Source organism: Lissotriton vulgaris, chromosome 3_1 (genome assembly GCF_964263255.1).
Source record: "Lissotriton vulgaris chromosome 3_1, aLisVul1.2, whole genome shotgun sequence".
Taxonomy (NCBI): Eukaryota; Metazoa; Chordata; class Amphibia; order Caudata; family Salamandridae; genus Lissotriton; species Lissotriton vulgaris.
Window position 1 is genome coordinate 1419119284 of NC_141689.1, and position 19806 is coordinate 1419139089.

At 47.6% G+C, this 19806-nt stretch overlaps 1 protein-coding gene across 1 annotated transcript in view; it reads right to left on the reverse strand.

Moving 5' to 3' along the window:
* LOC147727979 (sodium-dependent organic anion transporter-like) overlaps nt 1-19806 on the reverse strand; it is a 205023-nt gene that overhangs the window by 184396 nt on the left and 821 nt on the right. The gene's annotated exons all lie outside the window — the stretch shown is intronic.

Here is a 19806-nt window from a genome sequence, read left to right on the forward strand (position 1 = left end):
AAAATCGTCTCGTCCTTGACGTCATCCTGGCCGATAGGGGCGGGGCCTGTAAAGTCCTCGGATCGAGCTGCTGTGTTTTCATTCCAAATAATGCACCGTCAGTATATAAAGCCATTACACGTCTCCATAAGATTGCAAGTCAGATACACCAGAATCCAGGTACCTGGACTTGGTCCGGTTGGTTCTGGAGCGTGTTGTCAGCCTGGGGTTGGAAAGTCCTATCCTTCCTCAGAATAGCCCTTCTCATAGTATTCAGTTGTTGCCTATGTATACAATGTGGGCCGGCGATGTGCGGCTTGTGCGCCACATCCTGTTTTCCTCATCCCAGTCCACGTTCTAAATCCCGTCTGAAAAAGGAAGAGCAAATGATGTTATATGTACAAATAGATGGAATAATGAGGATTGATATATCATGAAGGGTCCGTAGGGGACAAGGAGGGAATGAGGTAATATAAAATTTTATAGTCAATTGTGTCCCCTAACGTGAACCCCACCGTCTCCATGTACGAGCTTAAAGTGCATGTAACTTCCCTCCTCGACCTGCTATGAAGACGCAAATACATTTGCGTCCAACGTTAACATGTCCTCTTTCAGATCCACCATGAATGGATCGATAATTCAGTTCCTAAGTATGCCTTGCCAACGTCTTTTCATGGTGCACTTTCACGTTTTTCCTAGCCCTGCAGAGCTAGGCCCTGATTTCTGCCATCGAGCCCTTTCTGTTCTCTGCCTCCTGAACAGCTGCAACGTGGGATGCCTCCCTGACCTCTGTCCTACTCCCTGCGCGGCGAGCGGTGCCCGGCTCGGCCTGCTTGCCTGCCAAAGACAGTATTTTGCCTTCAAGTTATCAGTATAGCCGAGTTCAGCTCCTCGAAAACACATTCCAGTCTAGCAGAATAGATAAACATTTCCCCGGCTGCAGAGCAAAGGGCCCGGCCTCTCTGTCTCCATGCAAGTAATTCATTGCTCTTGTTACCATGGTAGGCCCATGGCCCCTCGCATTACACGCAGACACGTAGTCACATATGCACACATTAATAGTCAGTATAGAGTAGCCTTTGCCCAAGAGACCTTTCCTTCTAGATAATATAGTTCCCCAAACACAAGATATCAGATATGATTTAGGAACGAGTTGATCTGACATGCCAGACTTCTGTCTCTTTCCTCTAGTGCTAAATGTCAAGTTCCCTGCACCCTCCAGCCTCACGTCAGTTACACGTCGTGCTGCTGCGCGCGCATCCTTGCTACAGATTTCTGCTGACACTGCAAGATTCCACTATGTATCCACCCACTTGTGACACTTTCATGTGACGTTTCTAGCATACACCTCTGTGTACGCCCTTGTGCACGCCTTCTGATTACGTATTGCTACGCACATGTGTTCTTATCTCGTTTCTCTCAGATGTTACGCCTTCTGTATTAATCACCATTATATGCATTAACTATAAAAGTTGTATTCTGTCAATAAAGTATGCTCTATCCCTTCCTGATCCTTTATGGTGAAAGGAACATGATACCCTGGTTCGAACCATTCCATTTTATGGAATAAAACCCTTATAACTCAGATGCCACGGACTTTGACTCTTATTTTCGATTGAGTTATTTTATTGAACTTTACTGCATAGAAATTCAGACGGTAAATATTTATATATTATATATATATACATTGATGCACATTGATTTAAAGATAAATCCGTACGACGATAAGGAGTATTAGGGGGTGCTCGTCCACCTCTATCATAATTTCTGTTGGGGCCCCTATCGTAACCTCTAGAAGGCGGACCATATACCTGGGCCAACATAACTTTCGTTTTTAACTCTTTTGATTTCTTGTCCTCGTTCCCCTTCGCCTCTGCTTCTTGGCACTCGTAATATTGAGCCATCGTTAAGACAGAGGCCGGGGAGGAAGTAGTCCAAGAACTTTCGCTAGCTTTTAGGTGGCTGGCTATTCCTGGTAACAGATTCTTTTTTTTTTTTTTTTTTTGGTGTAAGATTTTTATTGACAATTGCCATCATAATAACATCAGTACATCTTGTCAGTCGTATACGTTACAGGATAATGCAATGGTACGTATTGTCACACAGCTATTCAGCCGACAACCCTCCGGTCCAGCAGCGACTGTTCGAAATGATGTGAAATGCAATCAGGATACAGTAAATGAAGAAATAAAATCTTACTTTTTCTTTTCCATTTTTTGTTTTTGTATAGAAATTGAACAGAACAAAACTCGATGGCTCATCTGTGATATATAGTCACAAAGTGGGAAACAATGTCAGTGGAGTGCGCCGATCCCAATTTCCCAGGTAGATACCCTTCCCTCTCCAAGCACTGAACAAACCTAAATCCCTGTTAGCAAATTAACACCCCCCGTCCACCCCCAGAATTCCCCCCGATTCAATCGACCAGTTCCTCCTCATCCTCCGAGTCGTCGTCTTCATCCTCCGACAGCGGTTCACATATGTCTCCCCTGTATCTATTCCATGCCTGCCACACCTTGTTCCATTTTTTTGGGTTAGCTCTCATTTTATGCATAGTTCGTTCAGTTAACATCAATTTGTCCATAGTCCTGCACCATAATGCTAATGTAGGCACCTCCGATACCCCCCACCTCTGCGCCGTGTCGCGCTTGGCCACCATTGTTCCAATAGTAACCCACTGCTGCTGTCTGAGATTGAGGTCAGTTCCCTCCCAAATATTCAGTAGGCATAGGCGTGGCTCCGGTGTTAGGGAAGTGTCAAGGGCCTGGGAGATTGTTCTCATGACCTGTTGCCAGTACCTCCCTATGGACGGGCAATCCCACAGTGTATGCAGTAGTGTTCCTTCCTCCCCACACCCCCTGAGACAGTATGGGGTGTCAGCCCTATGCATTTTATGAAGAGTAGTCCTTGTGTAGTACACTCTGTGTAGTATTTTTAATTGTACGAGCCTAAATCGGGCCGAGACCCCGCCTCCCTTGGTGACGCCATAGCAGCATTCCAATCCGTCTCGTCCATAGCTCCCAATTCAGTTTCCCATTTCTCTCTCAAACGCTGTAAGGGGTCCGGGAGATTGTTCAACAATTTGTGGTATGTGAGTGATGTGGCACGTGTTTGCATAAAGTCTGTAAGAACCCGGTCTTCTAGGGGTGACGATTCTGGGACGGTGGACCCTGGTTCTAGTACTGCCAGCAAAGCGTGCCTTATCTGGATGTACCTATAGGTTTCAGTGGGGCCTAGTGCGTATTGTTGTTGCAGTTGCGAAAAAGGAACTACCCCTGTGGACGTCCAAAGATCTCCCACCGTTGAAATGCCGATATTGTCCCATTGGGTAAACCCCTTGCTGGACCTGAGGCAGCCCAACTTTTTAGTGTCCCAAAGTGAAGTCAGCTTTGTAATGACCCCCTTCCACTTTAACCGTGTGAGCGCCCTGTACCATAAAGTAACTGTGTGCTTGGTTGGGCCAATCAGCCCCTTAAGGAGACTTGGGTTATACAACGGGGCCAACAAACTATGCGTTCCCAGTTGGGCCCTATCTGCCAAATATGCCGGGTCATCGTGTGGTGCGTGGATCCATTGATTAATCACTTTGAGTTGGGATGCCCAATAATAAAGTTGTATATTCAGTAATGCTATTCCCCCATCATACCATCCGCGGTTAAGTTTAACGTGGGCTATTCTCGGTGGCTGTTCACCCCACAACAGAGTAGTCACCACTGCAGTGACTTTACGAAAGTAGGAGGGCGGAATCACATCTGGGGTGTTTTCCAGAGCATATAGGAGGCGCGGTAGTGCCATCATTTTAAATAAGGCAGCGCGCCCCAGCAGCGTAAGAGGCAGGGCTGTCCAGTGTCGGACATCCGCTTTCAGGCGAAGGAGTGGGGGCGCCAGGTTCCGATCGTAGAACACGTTCGGGTCACCGGAGACATGTATGCCCAAGTATTTAAAGGAGACATCAGTCACCACCAGAGGACATTGTTCAGGAAGGATTGGTACAGGGCCTTTCAGTACGTAAAGGACCCACTTTGTCCAGTTAATTGTATATCCGGAGGTCGATCCATGTTTATCACAGAGTGCCAACAATATCGGGACACTCGACTCAGGGTCAGATAAGTAGACCAACATATCGTCAGCATATAGGGATACTCTGTCCTCCCAGGCATCACCCCACTTAATACTTCTCAGCAGCGGTGTGCTCCTAATAACAATAGCGAGCGGTTCTAGGACCAGCGCGAATAATAGAGGCGACAAGGGACAGCACTGACGTGTCCCACGCGCCAGAGGGATCGCTCGAGAGATGTGGCCATTGGCCGCCACATGGGCAACCGGGTACGTGTAGAGGAGTCTAATCCAGGATAAAAATTTAGGTTCAAAGCCCTTCCGGGTCAGAACTGCAAACAGGTATTGCCACTCTACCATATCGAAAGCCATTCTGGCGTCCAACGACAAAATGGCCGCCGGCCCCTTCAGCAAATGTGCTTGAGCCAATGCTCCATTCACCCTGCGGAGATTTAACGCAGTGCTCCTATGTGGGATGAAGCCTGACTGGTCCGGGTGGATCAGGTGTTGTAGGTGCGGGGTCAGTCTATTCGCAATCAGTTTCGCCAAAATCTTCGCCTCTGCATTGAGGAGCGAGATTGGGCGATACGACGTACAATCCGCGGGAGGCTTGCCCGGTTTCGGGATGGCCACTATAGTCGCTAAACGCTGGTCCAAAGGCAGTGTCCCGGTTTCTCGACAGTCCTCGAACATAGCCAACAACGGTAGGCCCAAGGTATCTGTCATTGCTTGAAACCATTCGATCGGTATCCCGTTAGGGCCCAATGCCTTACCCATATGTAGTGTACCTATCGCCACACGGAGCTCCTCCACCGTGGGGTCCGCTTCCAGTTCAGACACTGCCTCTGGTGACAACGTCTCTACTTCTACCTCTTGGAGTGCTGACTCTGCCGCCTCGGCCGTGACTACCACCCTCGGGGTATAGACTGCCTGAAAGTGGTCCGCTAAGAGGTCAACAATTTTAGAGGGGCGTGTGTGACACGTCCCTTCCGGGTCCTGCAATTGTAAAATGTGCCTACTGCCGTCTTTTTTCCTGTCCAGCCAGGCCAACAATTTGTTGGCTTTATCGCCTATATCGTAAACCCTATGCGCTGTTGCCTCTATATTCTCTAACGTCCGTCGTTTAAGAAGGTCGTCATGCTGCTGTTGGCAGAGGTGTAGTGTGTGTCGAGTGTCATCCGACGGTACTGCCATATGGGCCGCATTTGCCTGTTCCAGCTTCAGTTCTAACTCTAGTAGCTCCTGTTTCTGCTTGCGTTTATGGTCGGTAATGGCCGCGATCGCCTGGCCTCGCAACACCGTCTTGTATGCTTCCCACAGTGTCGTCGGGGAAGACACCGTGCCGGCGTTTTCTTGGAAGTAATGCTTAGTAGTTGTTTTCAAGGTTTTTCGGACCGGAGGAAGTTTGAGATAACCAGGGTAGATGGGATAGATTCGCTTGCGCGCTGTTACTGTGCAGGACAAAGTGACGGTCAGGGGGGAATGATCCGATATACCCCGGGGCCTAATCTGCACGTCGTTAATCGTGAGTCTGCCACCCCCCAGTGTAAGGAAGTAGTCAATACGGGATAGGCAGTCGTGTGTGGCTGAGTAGTAAGAGTAATGCCGATCCGTGGGGTGGAGCTGCCGCCATATATCGACCAGTCCCTGTGCCTCCAAAAAGTCCCCGAATTTTGTTGGGCCTGTGGTGAGTGTGCGAACCGGGAATCTATCTTGTTCAGTATTGCCAAGTGCATTGAAGTCTCCGCCCACCAGTAGGTCCCCGTCCGGGAGTTCTAGAAGAAATTTGCCCAGGTCCGGAAGTGCCAATGAATGTAGCGCTGGCGGGATGTAGACAGACACCACATTCACGGGCACACCCTCCCACTTCCCACATACTGCCGCGAAGCGGCCATATTTGTCCGTTTTGGTAGACTGTTGTATGAATCGAGATGTCTTTTTCACCCAAATACCCGTCCCGCGGGACCCTGAAGTGAAATCCGAGTGTGCAACCATGTGGTAACCTCGTCTATCTAAAGCTCTGGTAGCTGCACCCACCAAGTGTGTTTCCTGAAGCAGGGCGATGTCGCAGTTCAACCTCCTGATACACTGGAGAACCAGCCCTCTCTTCACTTTGTCCCCCAACCCCCGAACATTCCATGACATTATTTGTAGCGGCGGCACAGGCCCCACCTCAGGATCAGTTGTTATGTTATTTGGTCGTGGTTGGTCCGCCATCGTGTGGACGTCTATGTAAATTGGGATTCCATGGGATAGGACAGAACTGTGGTCGATGGAGGTCTCCCCCCCATGTGTATCTAATCGCATGTTGGAGTCTTTGTAGTGCTAGCAGATCAGTAGTGGTACACCCGGTGTATGAAATTCGGCGCCGTGTGGCTATGAGAAACATCCAGATGATCAATAGAGCCAAACAATACAAACTAACAAACCGTTGAAACCCCCCCGTTCCCCGAACTCCCAACCGCCCTGCTTCCCTGCTACACGGACTCAAAACTGCCCGCCACCCCAATTTAGCAGAGTGCTTAGACCCACCCCAAGAAAAACACACAGTTACTTGCTTGTTGGGGGTGAGGAGCACTCCGGAATTAGCGACCCCTCATACCCTCTGCAGAGGCCCTCGGCCCAGTGTCCATGGCGGTTCCGGCCACAGTCCCAAACAAGAATGTCTCATACCTGTCGAGTGTTCATATGTCTACCTCCTGGTTTGCATTGACATTGTCTCTCACTGGCGAGCTTCTGCCACTGTTCATATCAGCGTCTCCAGCGTTGTCCCGGTCGTTCGAGTGTTGGCCATTTTTAGTTCGTCCAGGGCGGCGAGATTGGGAGGCAGGACGCCAACCGTCCAGCCAGTCTCGTACAGTCTCTGGGTTGTCTAAAAACCAGGTCCTGTTCTCCGCCACCACCCGGAGCTTGGCCGGAAAGATCATAGAATATTGAAGTTCTCGTCTCCTGAGTTCCTTTTTAACGTCCAGGAAAGTTTTCCGCCGCCTGGCCACCTCCGCTGTGTAGTCCGGGAAGAACGCCACTGTAGAGTTCAGAATTTTCACAGGTGGTGAGACCCGTGCCGCTTGAAGGATGATGTCCCGGTCGCGGAAATGAAACAGTCTCGCTAGGATCGGTCTGGGTGAAGCCCCTGGTTTAGGCTCACCGCCCGGGACTATGTGTGCCCTTTCGACTGAAAAGAAGGCCGATAGTCCTTTAGGTTGAAGGTGTATTTTAATGAGGTCTTCCACGTACAGATCCATCGCTCTCGTGCCTTCCGACTCCGGAACACCAAGAATGCGTACATTATTTCGTCTGGAGCGTCCTTCTTGGTCGTCCAGCTTGTCTTTTAGGATTTTGTTCTCCGCCATTACCGCCTCCATGGCCGTCTGTAGTTCCGACACATCCTCAACCAGCGATTTCGTGACCAATTCCAATGAACCTACTTTCTCGGCCATTTTGTGAAGATCCGCTCGGATGAGGGTTATTTCGGTCAAGATGTAGCCCACCGTCGTCTGGACCTGCGTGAGAGCCTTCATAACATCATCCAGCGTCGCCTTCTTTGTTCCCACATTTTCCACTGTTTTCGTGGAGGAATGGCGTCCATCCGCTGGAGGGGAGGCGGTTTTGTCGTTAGTGTATCGTTCAATACGCGTCTGAGTCGTACCACCTTTAGCACCTTTCCCAGCCATAGTGTAGTCGCGGGAGGTATACAGTTGTAACAATGGGAGTATACGCCCCGATGGTCGTAACGGAGCAGACGGCCTGCACCTTTCCGGCAGAATATTATTACCTCGGTATTCCAGTTAATCCTCGGGCACCTCCTTCCATGAACCACTTTCAATTATGGCACACATTCCGTCCCAAGACAGAGACCTTGCTCGCTGGTCGTGTCGCGGGGTGTTTCTCCAGCCCCGATCACTTCCGGTCTGGGGCAGCCGGACAGACCGCACTTCCAGTCGGCTTCACTCGCCACTGGGTTCCCCGGAGTCAGGCCTGTGTTTCGATCGATTCAGCACTCGACGATAACTCCGTCATCCGGCCTCCGATTTCTGTCCGGGTACTTGCTGCCAGTTCCGCCCGGTCTTGGGCGTTTGGTGCCTCCGTCTGAGGTGAGATTCAGCCACGGATTAATGTACGGATAGTTGGAGAGGCCGCATCCCTGCCGGAGCTAGTCCTCTATACTGCCGCCATGTTCGGCCCCTAGCCACGCCCCCCCTGGTAACAGATTCTTAACATATTTGTCGACAAACAAATGCCTGCCGGTATCATCTGTTAAAGACTGGCCACTAAAATCATGAAAAGCTTCTTCGAAACTTGTGAAAAAATCAGAAACCGATTCATCTGTCTTTTCTTTACACGACGCTAAAACAGTCCAATCAATCTTTTTTGGGGGGATGACCGTTTTAAGTTTAGTCAAAATGGCTGTAGGAAGATCTAATATTAACCGATGTGGTTTTTGTGCGGGCTCTCTGTCTGCATCTATGCGCTCTAAGTCCTTCCATTCGGCACCTAAAACAGCCCGATCATCAATTTTACAAACGCTCCTCCACATATCTGGGGGCAAAATGAGACCGAAAAACAAATCTATATCACTTAAAGTCATAGTACAGGAATTTAGAGCGCCCTCAACTTCTTCGTAAAAGGCGGCTGGGTTTTTACGCGGGTCAGGCAAAGCATTTTTAAGCGCCATTACATCTGCTCTATTCCAAGGGGTGTATACCCAATTATAAATAAAATATCCCTTGGCATCAACCCAATTTTTATCATCATTATCACCCGCTCCTTTAGGAGGAACATAAAAAGGCGCGGCTTCCCGTATAGGCCTCATGACAACTGGTATCATCTTATCTGTCACGAAGATAGGAGACTGCGCTTCTCCGGGCGGATTGGACTGTGGAACGTTGTCCGCAATATTTTTCTGCTCCTTCAGGTGGACCGCCTCATCCCGTAATTTAACTAGTCGTCTAATCGCGTCTTCTACCTGGGAAAAAACAAAAGTACCGTCATGTAACTGAATATGATTAGTTGCGATATCAGCAGGTTCTAATACTAAAAAGCATTTTCGGAACATTTCTACAACTTCATCAGTAAATGACGCAGTGAAATATATCTGCTCCTTTTCTGTCCAATCCTTTATCCTAGCAAAAAGATCAGAAGCAGGATCAATGCTACGTAATGCTTTACGAGCAGTCTGTCTGATCTGGGCCGCTCGTTCAGCAGACAACATGGATCGAGTGTCCCGCGTTTTCTGTCGTTCCGAATCAGAGTCCTCATCATCTCCTGCCGGAGCGGACGGAATGGCATACGGAGGTGGAGGTCGATCTAATAACAAAAAATCATCTTGCGGTTTAATAAGGACAGGATAGAGAGGCTGACGGACAGGATATTGGCCAGATAGCTGTAACCTACGTTCTTTCTCCTCTCGCTCCTGCAGTTCTTTCGCTTCCTTCTTTTTCAATTCAAGCGCTTTTTCATACAAACTCTTCCGCTGCTATATCTCAATCAACGCTTGCTCACGCTTCTCTTGCTGCCGTACTTCTTTCTCCCACATTCGCAAACTCTCAAACATATCACGTCTAGACTTTCGCTCAAACAAACATCGTTCCACATCCTCAACCTTACGCGCATCAAATGACCCATACAGTGGCCACCGTAACTCAGGGTCCTTTTTGGTATACCTGTGCCACAACGTGCTGTACATTATGGCAGGAAGACCACATTTTATGTACATCTCTTTATTAGGTGTCCCCTCGGGGGGAGCCGGCTGCAATTCCTCAAGTCGTAAACTGGTACCACCAAACAAGCAGCACATCTTTCGAAGTGCGCGAAGAACAGGCATGCTCAAAAATAGTGCAAAATATACACTATTATAGGGAAAGAGAGCTTAAGGTACTTTCTTAGTACGTTGCGCTACATATCAAAAGTTGAGGAAAAGTCCTCACATTGCCTGCCTATATGGGTTGCAACTCATATATCCATGTATCAAAACATATCAAATCATATCATATCATATCAAACAAGAGCCAAAGTAGACAAGTCTATCCCAAATACAAATATGCCACGGTAAGCGTTCCTAAAACTACCTTACCACTCAAGGGCATCCAAATTCCAAAACCTACAACAGGGCTCTTACCAATCATAGACTGTCCAGATTCCAACTGCCAAGTTCTAAATTCGACCAAACTGTCACTGCACGGCAGACCAGCAGAAGAGATCTCAGTCGAGGACCGGCGCCGCCTGGATGGTCGGATCGGAAAGTAAGGAAGAACCACCTCGGGTGCCGAAACTCGGTTCTCCTCCGGCAGTGATCGCGTCCTCAGCGACATTCCAAACCTTCGTCACAACCAATCCTTCGGGCATCCGAGTCGCCGATGAGCCCCACGTGCCGGGCGCCAATTTGTCGTGCAGGCCTCAGCCAGACCCGCTAGTGCAAGAGGTTCGCCCTTCTGCGCACAGAGTTATCAGACCCAAAAGAAAAGTTGGCACAGAAACTGGAAATACAAAACATAGAGTTTATTACACCCCATGAGGTGGTGCTAAAGTTCGGACAGTACCCTTCGGCACTGTGAGAATTAGCACAAAGGGCTACCAGACACAAGGCTTATTTATACCCACACAGGGGCTCATAAGAAGGCGGTACAAAGCTTAAGAGCACATTTTATGTCCATACAAGGTAATATCGAGGAGCACAATCGATCAGTGGGAGGAGTTAACAGTCTTGGGGTCTCGGCTAACACATTCCAATCTATGGCTAACAAATAACAGATGCGGACCCCAACGGTCTGCAGCAAGGACAGAGATGCTATTAATAGTTTGTTGCCGGGCAGATTCAAAGGCCATAAGCAGAAAGGTAGGACAAAACACATGGTCAACACGAGGTAACACGTGGCATACAAAATGGCTGCCACGAACTTAAAATGGGTGCCATCGAATGCTAAGATAACAGCAAAACTCAGATGTCTTTTGCTAACGCTCAACTTAATCGCTGTCAAATTACAACACCGGGCTCAGCAGCCATTTAGGGAAATTTACCAAATCTAAATATTTCTGAAAACTAGACACCTTGTGAGTCCTGGGAGGTGTGGCTTGCATGGATGCCCAAAGTAATTCTTACCCAGAATACCCTGCAAACCTCAAATTTAGCTAAAAACAAATCACATTTTCCTCACATTTCTGATTAGGAAAGTTGTGGGATCACTGGACCAGCACAAATTTCCTACCACGCAGTGTTCCCCCAAGTCTCCAGATACAAATACTACCTCAGTTGTGTGGTTGGACCAAGTGCCCGCTACTGGGAAGTGCCAAAAACCGCATTGTGGAGACATCAAAATGATCCATCACAAAATGGTCTGGTTTTGCAAGGGGGGCATCTTTGTTTTTGCTCCATCTGTGGTTGGTGAGGCAGAGGGTAGGTGCACAAGAGCTCGCACAGAAGAGACGAACGGTCTCCTGTGTCCAAAGGACCTCGCATACCTGCATGGGTCTGCCCTGATATCTCAGGAGGGTGACCCATAACGGAGCGTTTTTTAATATATTGCTCCTATTTTAGAGTAAGTCACTTTACCTTTCATTACATGATGGGTGATATAAAATAAAAAATCCTTTTAGCACCTCTTGCTCTAACCAGAAGATTAGGTCACAGAATACTTTACCTGGTCCTTATGAAACGCCAATGGACCGCTTCACAGCTGCTTGTGGCATGAAACGTTGATTTCTTTTATAGAAGGAACCATGAGCTTTTTTGAACCAGGTACTGCACATATACTCCCAAATACGATACGAAAATTGTCAATGTGTAGTTCCTAATTGTGAAGGAGTGTTCAGGTCTGTTATGGATGCCCTCACACACCCCGAATATGTCATGCTTCAGCATTGGTCCTGCTCCTCGTCGGGCCAGCGCTGCAATGCCCGACAGGCACCTCTTTAGCGGAAATCTTTTTTTGATTAAGCCGTTGGGTGTGTGAGGGTATGTGGACAGGGTAGTATAGTGAGTGTGTAGTGTATTTTGAAATAGGTTTAGTACTGCCCTTAGCAATAATTCTATTCTGGGGGTGCACTAACCTAGCAAAAAACAGTGAGCCCTGCCTGGAGGTAATGGTCCAGCAGGGTCTATCTGGTGGAAGTGGTTGACATGTTTCTTGCCTAAGAAAGCCCCTAGCAGGTCTGGGGGCAATACTTTAGGACTGTTGTAAAAAGAGAAGGTGATCTCAACTCTTACACTACCGCAATGCTGGTTCTGAACGTCACGGTATAACTAGCTTTGCTGTTTTTCACCAGGTCATTTGGCCTAGAGTTCTGTGACCTGAAATGAGAGTGATAAGAATTCAAAGTATTAAAACAATGAAGCCTGGTCGTTATGTTGTAGAAGTCCATATGGGTCTCACCAAACGCCTAGTAAAAGAGAAAGAATTAATCACTCGTAAAGTGAATAAGCTTGTTGTCATTAGTACTTGTAGCGGTGCGATCAGAACGGCTGCATGCAGTGGCTAACAACTAATTTAATCTAATAGACTAAATCAGTATAGTCCGTCTTTAAATGGTCTGAGGACATATGAGGCAAGGAAGTACTCAATATTAAAATTCACAGTGTTGAGAAAGAAGGGGTGGAAACACCCGTTTCTAAGGCTTCAAATTCATTTGGGAGAAAAGGGTACTCTCAATTGGTAACAATGTCAATATCAAAATCATGGTATTGAGAACCATGGGGTAGTAGTACCCGTTTCAAGAAGCTGGAAATTTAAATGGGAGCAAAAGGTATTCTCAATCGGTAACAATGTCAATCGTGATAAAAGACAAACACAGACAACACAACACATATGGTGGGTAACATATAGCGTGATTACCATATATGTGTGGACTACCCATGTGGAAAAATGAGGGGTAGCCACTTCACCCGTGTTTTGTGCAATTTGCCAATTCACACATATAGCTTGAGAGGGAATCCTGGCATGAGGGATTCCCCCGTGATGTGGCTTGAGGAGTGTGTGCCCACACCCTCATTGATGCTGACTGCGAACAGGAGCCTACCCCGCTTTATGATCATAGTTTGGGCAGGTGCCCACCCCACTTGTGTGCAGGTTGTGGCTGGTGCCCACCCCACCATTGTCTTTAGATAAACCGGGAACCTACCCCGTATTCCCGCAGAGGAGATTCTGATCGCAAACGCGCAACCTAGGAAGTCTGGCACGTCTGCCTGGCCAGGGGCAGAGCCTGCTACTGGAAAGCAGAAGTCTAGAGACTCGTGGGCTCCACATCAGGAGGGGGCCCGGGTGAAGAGAGGAGAGGCGGCCAAGGCTGCCGATGGCAGGGCGGGGCTGCCGTGAACAAGGGAAGCCCCACGTGTAGAGGAAATGTTGCTGCTGGACAGCAGAGCTCTCGTAGTACAGAGAGAGCCCTGCATATTGCTGAGCTACCAGGAGGTAAGGCAGAGATCACCGCACTGAGAGGAGTCCCCGAGGAGTGGGGGCTCTACATTGCCTGCTGCCAGCACCACATGACAGAGACAGCACCTCCCATGCCCGGTGAGTATGGCAGAGCTAGCTGTCTGAGGAGGGTGCCGAGGAGGCAGTAGGTGAGTCTGTTGTGTGAGGGCTTCGCTTACACACGGCCCCCTTCATTACGCATGGCTGATGCTCCCCGAGGGACATTGCCAGTGCCGGGAGTATTGTTGGGGGCAATTGATTGAATCCTACCAAAGGCACCGCGGGTGTCAGTGCCAATCGGGGCACATTGTCGGTGCTCATTCTTGTTTACAGCTGCCCCGCCTGATAGAGGGCAGCTGCTACATTTTAGCATATGTGTTCAGTGAGTACAGAGAGTGCCCAGGCCCATGTTCTGTTCACAGCTGCACGGTAATTAGCTTCAGCTGCAACGTTTAAGCCACAGTTCTATGGGGGGATTGTGAATGAGATAGGAGTGAGATACACCCCTCTGCCCCAGCCCAATTGCGCACATGGATTCTGCTGCATTGGCAGATGCCCTGACATTTGGGACATAGAGCATTTGAGCCCTCTGAGACAGCTAGTTGGCCAGGGGAACTGTTAGGTTTATAGGGCACTAGGCCCTAATGTGATTTATGTGGTGCGCAGGAAATGTCATTCATGTACTGGGATTTACGCACCCTGTTTTATGCCTCTAACTGTGGTTTATGTATGAGGATATTTGCATACTGTGCTTTATGCTAGTGAAATTATTTCTACTGTGAGTTATGCCCCTAACGTAAGTGATGCTTAGGAGGTTATGGTCCAATATGTTTAGGTTTCTGAGGTTGGCGCAGAATATATTTCACGCCTAATGTGATACTCGGCATAATATGGTTTATGTTACAGAATGATGCTGAGTACAGTGTTTCCCAGTAGTTACTGGTTGTGTTCTACATTTATGATATGTTCTACATTTACTATGTTCACTTTGTGATGGTTCTGACAGTGGTCCAGTTGGCCCTGTCATGTGTATATATTACCCTGTAAATATTGCCTAGTGCCAGGTGGCACAGTGTATATTGTGTGATTACTATTCTAATGTGTTTTATGATAATACAGAGGCTATTTTTGTGGTGTGCCTAGTATGTTGTTACTGTGTCTGTGTTGCGCATATGCCTTACACATTGCCTCCGGGATAAGCCTGACTGCTTGTGCCAAGCTATCAAGGGGGTTGGCAGGGGTTATCTTTGGCGTGCAACTCCCTTGCACTGACTAGAGTGGTGGTTTCTGCCTGGCTTTGGCGCAACCCTTAGCCAACCAAAAATCCCATTTCTAACACCAATCTTCTCACTTTTTTGTGGGGTTGTCCACCTTTGACCCCACGGTGCTTGTACGGCTTCAATTAAAAGATCTTAGATAAAGTGCCCTTTATGTGACCCGCCAGGCACTGCAGCGCTGGCCTGGTGAGGAGCACTGCCCGATGATGACGCATGTCAGCTCATTCTTCTTTGGGCACAACACCCAGCTTAGGATAATTTCTGTGCGGCTCCCACACTTTGTAAGAGTATACTGATATATTATAACATTTATTTAAAAGCAGTCACAGACATGGTGGTCTACTGTCCTCAGCTGATCACAATTCATACGATGGCTGTAATTTCTAGTGGGCTGAATTTGCAACCTACCTCATTAGTATTCAGAAGGTAGGTTTTATTGTGACCCACTAGGAATCATTAAATTGTAAAATGACCTATTAGTTCACAGGTTGGTTTACATATTACCAAAATGGTCACAAAATTACTGGTTAAATTGCAACCAGTGTTACTTACAACTGGCCCTAGATCCTCTAGAAATGCCTCAGCCAAATCACTGATCAAATGTCATCCTGGTAAGCTCTACTTTTAGTTTCACCGAAACCCAGCAGAAGCTGTTGGACCCCTTTCCTCCAGCTTTGCTTTACCACTATCACAGCCTTCTTACTGTCAAAAGTCTTGGAAAGGAGGTTTAGAAACAAAAGGAGCCTCATACAAACAAAAAATCCTCATCCAACAAATCAGTCAGTATCTTTTGATCTTGCCAGAAAGGGCCTCTTTATGCTGGTACTGCCAGTACCCTTAAGTGAGTATCTGTCTGAAGATGATCAATCACCTCAAGTTTTCCCTCCAAATTCACCATGGTCTCCCTGCATTCTGCTTAAAGGTATTCATGTCTCTAGTTGACCCTTCACCTGCTTTTGCTTGACCCCTCTAGCACCCATACTCTACTCTCAGTCTTCTCGAGTTGTTTCTCAGTCTTTACCACCCTGGCATATCTATACTCATGACAGACCGGTTCTGTCATGAGCCACGGGGCACGTGGGCATGATGGAATCATACCGTCATGGCACCAACCCATTGAGGATGCGCTAGTGCTCCCCCCATGGGCAGCCCATCTAGCAGCAGAAGAATTTCTGCTGCCACCCCCGACCCACCCTCCTCGGCAATGCCATGATGTCAGTGCGCACGGTGTATGCCAATGTCATCTGGAAGTCCCAGACACGCTGGAAGCCATTTGCTTTCAGGCATCCGGAGGAGCAGATAGGTGCTTCCTGCTTCCGGGGGGCGTTCTCAGTGCATTGAGGCATTGGGGAGAGGAACAAGTTTTTCCTCTCCCCATATGTCTCTTTGCAGGGCGTTTCTGCTGCATGATCGTGTATGGGGTCACGATCGTGAAGCAGGAATGCCCCCAATAGGCACTAGGGATTTTTTTTGTTGCAATGGAAGCGACCCCTTGGGCAAGGGTCGCTACCAAAGGGGTCAATTTTATTCTCTGCTCGATTCTTCCACCCCAGGGGATATGTCGGTCTGTTTCTTTAGCCTTTCTGCCCCTGGGCTGGGGGGCGGGTGCAAAAAACACCACTCGACCTAGGGATTTTTTTTAAAGTGCATTGGGCAAGGATCACCCTTTATTTATTATTTTACTCTTTTGTCTGTTTTCAGCCCCCCCACCCCCCGGGAGTGGATAGGCCCCTTTCGAAGATGGGGGATAGAAACCTACTAGAACTAGGGTTTTTTTAGTAGGGAATAATCCCTTGGGCAAGGGTCGCTACCAAAGGTGGTGATTTTCTGTTGGCCCCACTCTTGAGCTACCCAGTGGACTCTCACAAATCTGTAAGAGTTGAAGAAGTTCTTGGGTTTAACTTTTTTGATGGGCCTGAGAAGGCAGCCATCAATGTCTTCATATTAGTCTACTAGTCCCTTGATGGCAATGGCTATATTTCCGGCAATCATGAGTCTTGATCGGTGTTTGCTTCTGGATCAGATGCTGTATTTTGACGATAATGGTTTAGCGTTGCCACAAGATCACCCTGATTGTGGCCATAGTTTTACATTTTGGCCAGTCATTGATCCCTTTCTAGACTGATTTTCTGAGATCTATGCGCTTGGGAAAGAAATGGCTGTGGATGAGTATTTGGTCTTGTTCAAGGGCTGCTTGGTTTTTTAGGCAGTACATTCCTAACAAGAGGGCACGCTATGGAAATAAGATGCATATGCTGTGTGACAGTAGGACTGGATATGTCTCCAATTTCAGGGTGTACACTGGTAGGGATTCCAGGATAGACCCCTGGTTGTCCGTCCACTTTCGGAGTGAGTGAGAATATGGTGTGGGAACATGGTAGAGGACTTTTTAACAAAGGTCACCATTTATATGTAGATAACTTCTGCACTGCTGTGCAGTTGTTCAGGGAATTGGCCAAAGTGGAAACTGTTGCTTGCAGTACAATCTGCTCTAACCATAAAGGTTTCCCAGAATAACTTCTTTGTCAAAAGCTTGGGCAGGGACAGTGCAATGTTTTGCATGAGAAGTTTGCAGGCAGGAGAGATGTATACATGCTGAATACTATCCATGATGAAAGCACTTCACCAGTGACTGTTTGGGGTCAGATTCCTGAAGTGCACAAACCTGTGTACATTTTAGACTATAATAGGCATGTGGGTGGCATTGATAACGTAGATCGGAGGTTGGAACCTCACACTGCTCTTCCTAAGGTTTATATTTGGTATAAGAAGTTGGCTATCCATCATTTCCACTTGGAAACCTTTTTTTGTATTTAAGGATTGTTCTCCTGAGTTAACAATGACTTTTGTTAAGTTTATGGAGCCTGTGATAGGCAGCCTTCTTGGAGTGGAACAAGCAAGTGTTCCTAGAGTTAGAGTGGTGGAGGATGTGGCTAAATTGAAAGGTTGGCACTTTCCTGATCACATTACTCCCACGCCCACAAAAGACTTTCCCAGTAGGAGATGTAGAGTCTGTTGGCAAAGATGTACATTGAAAGAGACTTGAATGTACTGCCCTGACTGTCCTTCAACCCTGCGCAGTGTGGGCCTGCTTGTTTTAGAATGTACCACATGAAAAAATACTTTTTGGGAACATCCATGAGGGGTAAGTGATCTGCCTGGTCTGTATTGTTTTATATTTTTTGTTCAGTTTCAAGGTTAGCATTAGTGCAATGTATTTAGTTTCAGCTTTTGTGTCTGCAGTTTTGTATCTACTTACAATCTGTTTGCGTTTTCTTTTTTTATTAAAAAAACTAAATGCAATGGTGGTGTGTGTGAACTTGCGCTTGGCTGGTGGTGTGCATGGACTAGTGCTTGGCTGGCGGTGTGTGTGGAATGGCACTTGGCTGGCAGTGTGCGTGGACTTGCGCTTGGCTGGAGATGTGCGTGAACTGACGCTTGGCTGGCGGTGAGTGTGGACTGGCGCTTGTCTGGCTGTGTGCATGGACTGGAACTTGGCTGACGGTGTGCGTGGACTGGTTCTCGGTTGGTGATGAGTGTGGACTGGCACTTGGCTGGCGGTGTGCATAGACTTGCACTTGGTTGGCGGTGTGCTTAGGCTGGCTCTTAGCTGGTGGTGAGTGTGGACTGACACTTGGCTGGAAGTGAGTGTGGACTGGCACTGTCTGTTGTTGTGAGTGTTGTTGTGCTGGGGCCACTGCTGGCAGTCTGAATGGTCTTGTGTGTATCATGTATGATAGGTGTGTGAATGGCCTGTAAATCGGTTGTAAAGCGGTTGGGGCCTTGACTCGTGTTTTTCAGCTCACAAGCTGTTAGTCACTGATTCAGTTTTTTGTCCATTCAATTATTAACAGTGCTTTTAATTTGTGTGTTATAGAATGAACCATCACTCACCCTTGTGCCAAATACAATCAGTGTGTGTGTGTGCTTGAGGAATAGATGGTTGTGGGGTAATAATGGACTTTTCTTTCTCTGCCAAGGTGTACATCCCCTTGCAAAAATCTACCAACATATTTTCATAAACTAAACACCCAGGGCAGTAACCGCTTATGTCTCTCTCATGGATCCCAGCAAATTATCTTACCCACAGTGTCCTGCAAACCTGAAAATGTGACTAAAGTCACATTTTCCTTGCATTACTGTGTCTTAATGTGCTTGCTTCAAAAAGAAACAACGAATTGCCTACCACCCGGCATTACTCCATGTCTCCCGATAAAAAATAGTACTTCACTTGTGTGGGTGGGCCAAGTACCCACGGCGGGGAAGGGCCCAAAAGGTATTGTGGAGAGATCAAAATTATCACAAACCAACCTGGTTTTGCAGGGGAGTCATCTGCCTTTTTGGTCCCTGACTCGTCGGCCGTCTAGGGAAACCTACCCAACCCAGATATTTCTGAAAACTAGACAGCCGAGGGAGCCCAGGGAGGTATGACTTGTGTGGATCTCCCAATATTTCCGTACCCAGAATCCCCTGCAAATCTCAAATGTAGCTGAAAAATCTTGACGCACCCAAAGCACAAAAAATAGCAAAAATTGGCCATTTCCAAGTAAAATAGCAAAACTGTAGAAAATGTTTCTGAAAAAAAAGTCTGCCTGTCCCTGAAAGCTGAGAGCATGGTGATTTCAGCACCACAAACCATTTGTTGATACCATTTGCAGGGGAAAAAACAGATGCTTTCTTCTGCAGCACTTTCTTCCATTCATAAAAAAAAAAAATTAGCTGTATTTTATCTAATTTCTGGGTCACCTCCAGGGGAATCCATAAACCTCGAGAACCTTTAGAAAACTCTGGGTTTTGGGAAAATTTGAAGTGGATAGCTTAAGTGGCCAAAAGGTTACAGGGGCCTAAGAGTTAACTACCACAAATAGCCCAAAAAAAGCTTAGCATGGGGGGGGGGGGGGGGATGGGGGCGGAGGGCTAGCAGCGAAGGGGTCATAGCTCTCCAATTCTCCTCAATGCCCATCATCACTGTTATTATCTTCTCCCATAGATCTGAAAGCAAGGCATTGTTTGATTTCAATTGTACTATTCTGCCCTGCATTAAGTTAATTGTATGTGTCAGCTCATAAAGAATCTACTGAATCTAG